General features: G+C 37.6%; 2 protein-coding genes across 6 annotated transcripts in view; both read left to right on the top strand.

Moving 5' to 3' along the window:
- The window catches only part of RAG1 (recombination activating 1), a 1,204,476-nt gene that overhangs the window by 27,965 nt on the left and 1,166,713 nt on the right, over positions 1-9,798 (top strand). The window lies entirely within an intron of this gene.
- The window catches only part of IFTAP (intraflagellar transport associated protein), a 66,697-nt gene that overhangs the window by 6,111 nt on the left and 50,788 nt on the right, over positions 1-9,798 (top strand). Inside the window, exon 1 of one of the 4 annotated variants that reach the window (XM_086677661.1) lies at positions 8,817-8,932. The exons of the other annotated variants lie outside the window; for them this stretch is intronic. The gene's annotated coding sequence lies outside the window, so the exon portion shown is untranslated. Of the gene's footprint in view, positions 1-8,816; positions 8,933-9,798 lie in introns of those variants that run through there. 4 annotated transcript variants of the gene reach the window in all.

Below are 9,798 nucleotides of genomic sequence, written 5' to 3'. Positions count from 1 at the left end.
TGTATGTCTACTCTATTGCCTTTGTTTCTTTGTTAAAGATCAGTTGATTGTGTTTATGTGGGTCTATTTCAGTGCTCTTGGCTCTGTTTGATTGATCTGTTTGTCTATTTCACCAATACCACACTGTCTTGATTACTATAGCTGACTTAATTTTAAAGCAACTCATTAAAAACAGTTCCATCAGGAGAAATATATACCACTCATTAGCTTATTGCCTAATCATAAAATTTTTTATTTGTGCTCTATTACAATGTTTATCCAAATGTATATACATTTTACCTGATTATAATAAGAATGCATTTAAATTTTATTTTCTCTTTTTAATATAACATTATTTCATATACACTATGAAATGTATATTTTATTTCCACCTTTATGATTTTTAATAACTTTCTAAAATTCCATTCAGTAAATGTAAGATAATTTTTCTGACTAACCACCCTTGTTGGTTATTTAATCAGTTTCCGTGTGGCTTAGATGATAGAATGCATGATCAGAAGTAGACAGTTCTGGATTTGAGTCTCAGTTTTGCCACTTACTAGCTAAATTCTCCTTTTGAGCTTCAGTTTCCTTATCTCTAAAACAGGAATGATCCCTGCCTTGTTGTAAGAATTAATGGATACAAAGTGTCTGATATAAAAGAGTGTACTAGTAAATCTTGTCTGATGATGTTGACGATGCTATAAATATATTTGTACAAGTGACTGAGTTTTTGCAAAATTTTAGTATATATATGTTCAGGGTTGATTTTTTAAAAAACTAATGAGTAGCTCAGTTGTTTGGCTGATTTTCATCATCTCTTCTAGTTACTTCCATGATGATTTTTTTCTTTGTCTGCAAAAGAGTATTGGATTATTTCCCTAATCTGTTTATGGTGTTATATGATGATTATAGTACTTGAAATTCCAGCATCAATGACAGCTCTCATAAAGTTGATGTATTGGGTATCTCCACAGTAAATACAAAATAAGAAATGCGACATAGAAACCATGGGTAGGTTTAGGCAAATATTTTAGCCTTTCTGTGTTACTAACATCAGAAAACAGGCAGTTTGTTGCTGAATGGGTTAGTTGTTTTCTGAAGCAGCTGGAATTAGCAACACATTTGGAAATGGATTTTAAAACCTTTAGCCTTTGCCACACCATTAGGAGAGCATTAGATTTGCAGTGATCTCAGTCAAGATCCCAATCTACTGAAGTGCTCAGCATAGAAACTAAATGTGAAATAGTGAACTGTATTTATTGTGCATCCACTATGTATAGGGGCATGTGGAGAATTAGAAAAATTATCACAGACACAAATCTTGTCTTTAAGAGTCATACATAGTAATAGGACGAAGCAACTTTACATCCTTCCTTACACTTACCCTTAGAAGGTCTTAAAAGTTCACCAGGAAATTGTAATTATAGGTTACTCAGCCCATTCTTAAACCCCTTTGGCACAATCAAATTCAAACTTCTGCTGAGGGGCACCTGCATGGCTCAGTCGGTTAAGCATCTGATTTTGGCTCAGGTCATGATCTCCCGGTTTGTGGGTTCGAGCCCTGCATCGGGTTCTGTGCTGACAGCTCAGAGCCTATAAAGCCTGCTTCGGATTCTGTGTCTCCCTCTCTCTCTGCCCCTCCCCCCCCCCCCACTCACTCTCTGTCTCAAAAATAAACATTTTTTAAAAATTTAAAACAAAACTACTGAAATATATTAATTTCTCATACCTTAATCCAAAACACAGTGGATAATTAAAGAACGAGAGTCAGTACAATTACAGAATAAAATAATTTTTCTTTCACAGTGAGGAGATAAAAGAGGATATACTAACATAGTAATTGAACAATTAGGAAGCATAATTGGAGAAAAATAGAATGCCAGAGATGGGGGACAGCTTCAAGTCCAGTGCCTTTATTTTCACATTCAAACTACTTTAAGGTCAGAGAAGTTAAATAACAGAACAAGGGTAGCAGAGCTGCAGGGGTGTGTATCCATGGTGGGTTGAGGGGAGGCAGGGGAGGGGCACTCTTCTGTGAACTCATGATTGGTTTTCAAGAAGTACAGAGTGCCTCTCAAGCATTTCCATCCCCATTTTGCAAATGGAGAAAAAAATTACATTGTTGCTCAACGAATTAATAAGTTTGAGTCAAGGACAACTTTTCATAGCATTCGGATAGGAATAGACAATTTTTACTTTTTAAATAAGTGGCTGATGTTTAAGGAAATAATATAAACAGCCTAGGAAAAGGAGATATTTGACGTGTTGAGTGAATCCCATAATGGGAGCCACAATGGAAACTGGCAGAGAGGAGAAAAGAGGCAGGAAAAGGAAGTCTATGGAAGGAAGCAAACTACAGTTAGTATGATGGATTGTCAAAAGAAGGACGTGACAAATGACCTGTCACTTTTTATTTAGGACAATTAATTAAATATGGCCACCTGACTGGAATGACTGGTATTTTCCTCTTCATTGTTCTGTGATTTAAGGTGGACTCTGCTGTAAAATAAAATGGAGAAAAATTGCAGAGGTGATTTACAATGTTGTACTAAAAAAAAAAAATTCACTTCAAAATTTTATTTTTAGAGAAGGAGGGATTTTGTGTTCCTTAGTTGCTGTCTTTGGATATAGAAACCACATTTGTGTATGTGTGTTACGTTGTGTACATTGAGGCAAAATTGCAATTAAAATGCTGAGATTAATTGGAAGCTGGGGAAGTACTGTACTCCCTGTTAAAGCTCATTTATTATTCCACAGTCATAGTCATAGGAATTTAGAATAAAAAATAGTTGGGAAATGCATCTTTAAAATCTTATTTCTTTCAAGAAATGTCAAATGAAAAGGTCGATTTTATTTGCAAGATCTGGCATTTTGAAGCACTTAGAAATGAATTTCTGCAAGCAGAGTTGGTTTAGCTGGGTTTGTCTACACCTGCTTCTAACTGGCTGTGTGGATTTTGCTTTAAAGCAGGATTTCTGGTATTGTAACAGTACTGTGCACTGTGCAGGTGGCTTACAGGCTCAGGACGCTGGAGAGAAGGGGATAGCTTTAATTAAGAGTGGATACCTTTGTGCCACAATTATTATGCAATACAGGTAACATAAGCATTAATGGGGCATTGCATCCCCTGTGAAGGTGGGATTACAACTGAGCTAAAAAAAATTCTCTTATGATTGAAATATTATTGCATGGTTATAGAGCTATAAAGTTGACTCAGAAACTCTACTGCCTCTACTGGATTCACAGCTTTATCAGGCACCTTGGAAAAATGTTCGATGAAAGACTCGTCACCATTCATAACGCACTGATGTAGTTGATCACATTTCTGAAGATAGGAGATCAGTTTTGAAAGTGATTGAAGGACATGTGTGGCACATTTTTCTTGATAAATGGACTAGCCTAGAGTTAATGTACTTGTTGGAGTTTTACTAGGGGGTGAAGATAGGGTATTTACTTGTGATTGCCCATAATGAAATTTTTCAACAAAGCAAATAATCAAAAGTGGTTAGTGAAAAAGTAGTCTTTCTGATTTCCCAAACAGTGGATTTTCTGAAATTTGTCTTATGGGTATATCCTTCAGATTCCATATCCACTGGTAATCTGCTTTTTAAAAAAATTATAGGAAACGAGTGGGGGGAGGAAGTTTGAATGCTTAACTGTGTGCATTTTTCTTTGCTTAATGGAATTAATAACTGTGTAATTGAAAACAGTCTAATACTCAGTTGACCTGCCTCAGTGAGTCAATGCAGACATTTCTGGATTGACTTAAACAGCTTGAAGGAAGAGTATATTTTGGGGACATAAAATTGATTTTATACAATCTGCTGATGAACAGTAAGGCTTAATGAATGATAGCCTCAAGAAACCTCATTACAGTAGCTTGGATGGATGAGCAGGAAAGGGAAGCAAATTTTTCAACAGGAAAGTTTCTGCTTAAACATGTAATTTTATAGATTAGTGTTATTCCCATTCCCCCAGAGCTTTCTGCAGGAGAAAAACAATCAACATGCATAATTTTATTTTCTTAAATCTTTTCTTTTACCTTACTTGCCTTAGCCTTCTTCTCTTGCTCCCCTTTCCCGCTTTTTTTTTTTTTTAATTTTTTTTTTTCAACGTTTATTTATTTTTGGGACAGAGAGAGACAGAGCATGAACGGGGGAGGGTCAGAGAGAGAGGGAGACACAGAATTGGAAACAGGCTCCAGGCTCTGAGCCATCAGCCCAGAGCCTGACGCGGGGCTCGAACTCACGGACCGCAAGATCGTGACCTGGCTGAAGTCGGAGGCTTAACCGACTGCGCCCCCCAGGCGCCCCCCCTTTTCCGCTTTTAAACTTTTAACTTTGAAATAATTACAGATCACAGAACGGATTCATGTGAGCTTGCAAAAAAATGTATAGGGAGGGAGATTTTGCGCACTCTTGTTGCAGCCTTTTGCAATGTTAACATCTTGTGTATCTGTGTACATTATAAAAGTCAGGAAATTGATATTGGTACAATCCATAGAACATATCCCGGTTTTACCAGTTACATATGCACAATTTGTGTGTGTAGTTCAGCTGTCTGACATGTGTAGCCACATGTCAAGATACGACAGTCAAGATACCCAGCTCTATCACCACTGCGAGACTAATGTTACCCCACTTATATCCACAACACAAAATTGGTGTTCTCACAATTTTTGTGATGATTTGTCTCACCCATTCTGATGAGTGTGTAGGGGTATCTCATTGTGGCTTTAATTTACATTCCTTTAATGGCTAATGATATTAACATCTTTTCATTAGATCATTTACAATTTATATATCCTCTTTGGTGAAATGTCTGTGCATGTCTTCAGTTTTTTTTTTTTTTCAACGTTTATTTATTTTTGGGACAGAGAGAGACAGAGCATGAACGGGCGAGGGGCAGAGAGAGAGGGAGACACAGAATCGGAAACAGGCTCCAGGCTCTGAGCCATCAGCCCAGAGCCCGACGCGGGGCTCGAACTCACGGACCGTGAGATCGTGACCTGGTTGAAGTCGGATGCTTAACCGACTGCGCCACCCAGGCGCCCCATCAGTTTTTTTTTTTAATTGGACTTTTCTTTAATGTTGGGTTTTGAGAGTTCTTTATATGTTCCGTGTGCTAGTCCTGTGTTGGATGTGTAATTTATAAATGTTTTCTCCCAGCCTGTGATTCTTTTTTATCTTCTTTTTTTTTTTTTTTCTTTTTTATCTTCTTAACAGGATCTTTCCCAGAGCAAAGTTTTGAATTTTGATGAGGTTTAACTTATCACGTTTTCTTCTTTTTTTATTTCAAGTTTATATTTAAATTCTTTTTTTTTTTAATTTTTAATTATTTATTTATTTATTTATTTTGAGACAGAGAGAGACAGCGTTAGCCGGGGAGGGGCAGAGAGGTAGGGAGACACAGAATCAGAAGCAGGCTCCAGGCTCTGAGCTGTCAGCACAGAGCCTGATGCAGGGCTCGAACTCACAAACTGTGAGATCATGACCTGAGCTGAGGTCGGACACTCAACCGACTGAGCCACCCAGGCACCCTGTTAAATTCTACCTAACATATATTGTAAAATTGGTTTCAGGTGTAGAATTTAGTGATTCATCACTTATATATAACACTCAGTGCTCAGCACAAGTGATCTCCTTAATACCCATTACCCATTTAGCCCATCCCCCACCCACCTTCCTCCATCAACCTTCAGTTTGTTCTCTACAGTTAAAAGTCTCTTATGGTTTGCTTCTCTCTCTTTTTCCCTCCTTCCCCTATGTTCACCTGTATACATCACCTGTATACACACACACATACATACATACATACATACATACATACATACATACATATACACCACATCTTTATTTGTTCCTTAGTCAATGGACATTTGGGCCCTTTCCATAATTTGACTATTGTTGATACTGCTGCTATAAACGTTGGGGTGCATGTGCCCCTTTGGATCTGTATTTTTGTATCCTTTGGGTAAATACCTAGTAGTGCAGTTGCTGGGTTATAGGGTATATCACTTTTTCTTCTTAGAGACATGCTTTTGGTGTCAGTTCTAAGAACTCTTTGCCTAGTCCTATGTCCTAAAGATTGTCTATATATTTTTTTCCTGCTTCTTTTATAAAATCCACTGTTTTGTCTTGATATGTTTTTATTGTTCTTACTATTACAGCCTTCGTTAAAAAATACTTTCACTCCATTCCATATTGCTCTAATTTAAAAATAATCACCAAAAAAATACAAAAATAAAAATAATCACCATACATATGGATCATCAGAGTCATTCTTGTTACAAAAATGGAGTCCTGTATAGAGTGCATAGATTATAATCCTCTTTAGGAAAGGAACTAGATCTGTTTCTCTTAAGGCATCTCTTGTATCTGTGTTCATGGTGAGCATGTACTTAGCTCACATGTTTTATTAGATGCAGCTTTTAGTATGGGTGTCTCTTTTTTCTCTTTTCCTCACGGTGAGATTTTGTCAAGGAAAAAATAAGCTGCGAAATTCCTATTACTAAGACCTTTGCATGGATGACAATACAACTTCTCTCTTCTGAAGCTCTGTAGTCGGCAGTAATCCCCAAGCTTTTTTCACCTCCCTCCAAGTGCTGCCCTTAAAGCTCAATGCAGAAGTGTGCCTAGGGAAGTCTTTATATAGACATGTAGATGCTTATGCCATCAACATTTTGGTGATAATGAAGAATTCCGTGCCTTTAAGTGTTAGGAAAGTCTCGTTGGGAGAAGCTTATAACTTGAAGTGCAGTGTATTCTTTGATGCTAGAATTGTATGTTTTTATCTCATTCTGATAAGACGCAGCAGAGGAGTTACTGTGCACACACGTATACACATATGCTTTGCCTTGCTTTGCCTCAAGGTTTTTGTATGTTGTTGAGGTACAGGATGTGGTTGGGGGCATGGTTATAACAATCCTGATGAGATTGCTGCCTTTTCCTTAATTTCCTGCTGCCTTCATGTTTGCCTTGAAATTCATAGTCATAAGCATGTTGTCATTACTGTTTTGATATGCAAACCATAGTACTGCTCCTCATCAGTAGTCCTTACTTGACAAAAACCCTACCTAAAGTTTCTTTGCCAGATTTATTCATTTATTCTCTGTCATTGGACTAGATGACCTGCAGGTTTCTCTCAACCCTGAGAATCTGTGACAATTTCAATCACTGGATTTCTTTCTCTCTTTAATATGATCTAAAAGACATAAAAAATATTAGAGGATGCAAAATAGGTGTAGTTCAGTCAAGGCAGAAGAAATCAGTTCATACCAGGTCTCTTCTATCATCTAAATAAGTCAGTACACTTGCAATGTAATTTTGGTCTTTTTGAAATTTGCCCATTTTCCAAAAAATAAAAGAAGACCCATCCTGTGAAGTACCAAGGTTGATAGTTTCATCTCTGTAGGCAAGGTGAATTCTTTTGATAATATTCCATCTTACCATTCGGCACAGCAGGGGATTCTTGTTGAGCAGAACTATGAACATTTGAGGAAGTGGATTTTGACAGCCTCTGCACAACTCTTTAAAAATGTGTTATTTATTATTTTAAAATATCAGCAGTAAACCTCACAGTTTAAAAAAGACAACCCCATTTTTGTCAACGTACAATTCTTTATGCTGTTAAAAGCAGGTTATACACTTCGAGGGGAGACCAGCTCATGGCGACTTGTTTCCGAAGACTTACCACTCTTACCTCTGAAGGTTGCAATTTGTTTAGGTAGGTTGCATTAGGCAGAGGTCTGCAGATAAACATCAAAGTTGTGTTAAGTCAATGGTGATAATTCCACATGCCATGTTTCATAATTATGCTTTTCAGAGACCACAGAGCACTAATTGGCTTGGGTGGTTGTTAGTTTCATTATTTGGTAGTAGAAAACAGGACCCCGGGAAGGTTGTGTGATTTTCTCTCCATCTCTCAGTGACTGGATAGGAAGAGAACCAAGCCTGTGGTCTTCCTGTGAAATTTAGTAGTCCAAGCAGAGCAAAATATCCACCCTGTGTTTCCCTCTGGAGGCTGTGATTGTGAAAGTGTTGTGTGTGATTTTCCAGTCAATATTTCTACACATTTACTTATTGTCACAAAAGTTCTGGGTCTTTCATGTGGGGCTCTAAGCCTTAAAATATAAAATCCATGCCAAAATAAAGGATCCTATTATGGGCAAGTCGCTCTCGCTCTTGCTCTTTCTCCCCCTTTTTCCTTTTTAGAAATAATACTTAACGATAAAAACAAATAAACGTGAATGGCAACTGAAAAAGCATTGCTTCCTTCTAGAAAACCACTAGGATTTGCATAAACCACTTGACTGTCTGGTAAATGATTACCTGCTCTGTCAGTCCCTGGGGACTTTTAACATTAGGCTATTTGCATTTTTAGAGATAAGGAAAGTTCTAAATTTGAAGGTGGGTATTTGTTACACTCTTCAGATGATGACAGTTTACAAAACTCTTTATAAAGTCAGTAAAAACATTACCTCTTCTGTATTGGGATAACCACATGAATTAAATTAAAGGCCTTGAAGGAGTTTGAATGTGTCCTGTGCATAGCCTATTAATTATGTCCTTTTGGTAAAACTGAGATGTGTTAAGGCTAAAATCTCAGAATATTACCACTTTGAGAATTGGAAAGGAAGTTTAAAAGATTTTCTATTGTCACTCTTAAAGCATCCACAAGGAGACATTTACAGCAATGTAAAACAGCCTGGCCGCCTCTGTTCGGTATTTGCCGCTGAAGTAGATTTGAGGAAGAGATTGATGTCATACAGAGCTGGAATTTCACTGGGGTTCCATCCTGGAAAAGCAGATTGACGTTAACATTCTTGTAACTAAGTCCATGTCCTACTGACAGTGAAATAATAGCCACCTTTGAATTTATTATTTTTTATCTGGCAACTGCAAGCATAGTTTATTAAACTTCGAATTGCTGAAGCCTGGCAGTGTTACGGGTGAATTTGCATAAACTCTAACTGATACTTTTTCCTGTATTTAATTTTCAGGTTGCAAATAGTTTGAAACAGTTTCTTTCATTTTGAGTTCATATATAGTTACATTAAAATTTTTCCTTTTTGGGGCGCCTGGGTGGTGCAGTCGGTTAAGCATCCGACTTCAGCCAGGTCACGATCTCGCGGTCCGTGAGTTCGAGCCCCGCGTCGGGCTCTGGGCTGATGGCTCAGAGCCTGGAGCCTGTTTCCGATTCTGTGTCTCCCTCTGTCTCTGCCCCTCCCCCGTTCATGCTCTGTCTCTCTCTGTCCCAAAAATAAATAAACGTTGAAAAAAAAAATTAAAAAAAATTTTTTTTCCTTTTATTTTTATTTTATTTTTTGTGGTTTTCAGACTTCGATAGCACCATATTTTGTCTAGGGTTGTAAAGCATGCGGGCTTATCTTGATTTATCTTGAGGTGACATCAATGCCTTCAAAGTCAGAGGGGGCCACACACAGTCAAGGCAGGTCTTTGTGGAGGCAATGGACAGAATACCAAGGCTGATCCATTATCATCATGATCATCATGGCTAACATTGTTTGAGGGTTCATTTATATCCATTTAATTCTCACCGCAATCCTGTGAAGTATGTGAAACTTAACAATTCCTTATTTAAAACCCTTAGGGTTGGATGTGTTTCAGAATTTAGAGTTTTTTGGAGTTTAGAAAGGTAATCAGGGGTAATACCATGTGTTACACAAAATCTTCAGTGGGGTCCGGGAAAACACCTCAAAAGCATCCCCTTTAGAATTTCTTCAGGGAAACGTCTGAGTGGTCACACTGAGTATTAATAAAAACCATAGATACTTTCATGTTAATTCAGATCAGG

Source organism: Puma concolor, chromosome D1 (assembly GCF_028749965.1).
Source record: "Puma concolor isolate L17-30 chromosome D1, mPumCon1.1.hap2, whole genome shotgun sequence".
In the NCBI taxonomy this organism is placed as follows: Eukaryota; Metazoa; Chordata; class Mammalia; order Carnivora; family Felidae; genus Puma; species Puma concolor.
The sequence above is the reverse complement of the archived record's forward strand: the minus strand, read 5'-3'. Positions and strand labels throughout refer to the sequence as shown.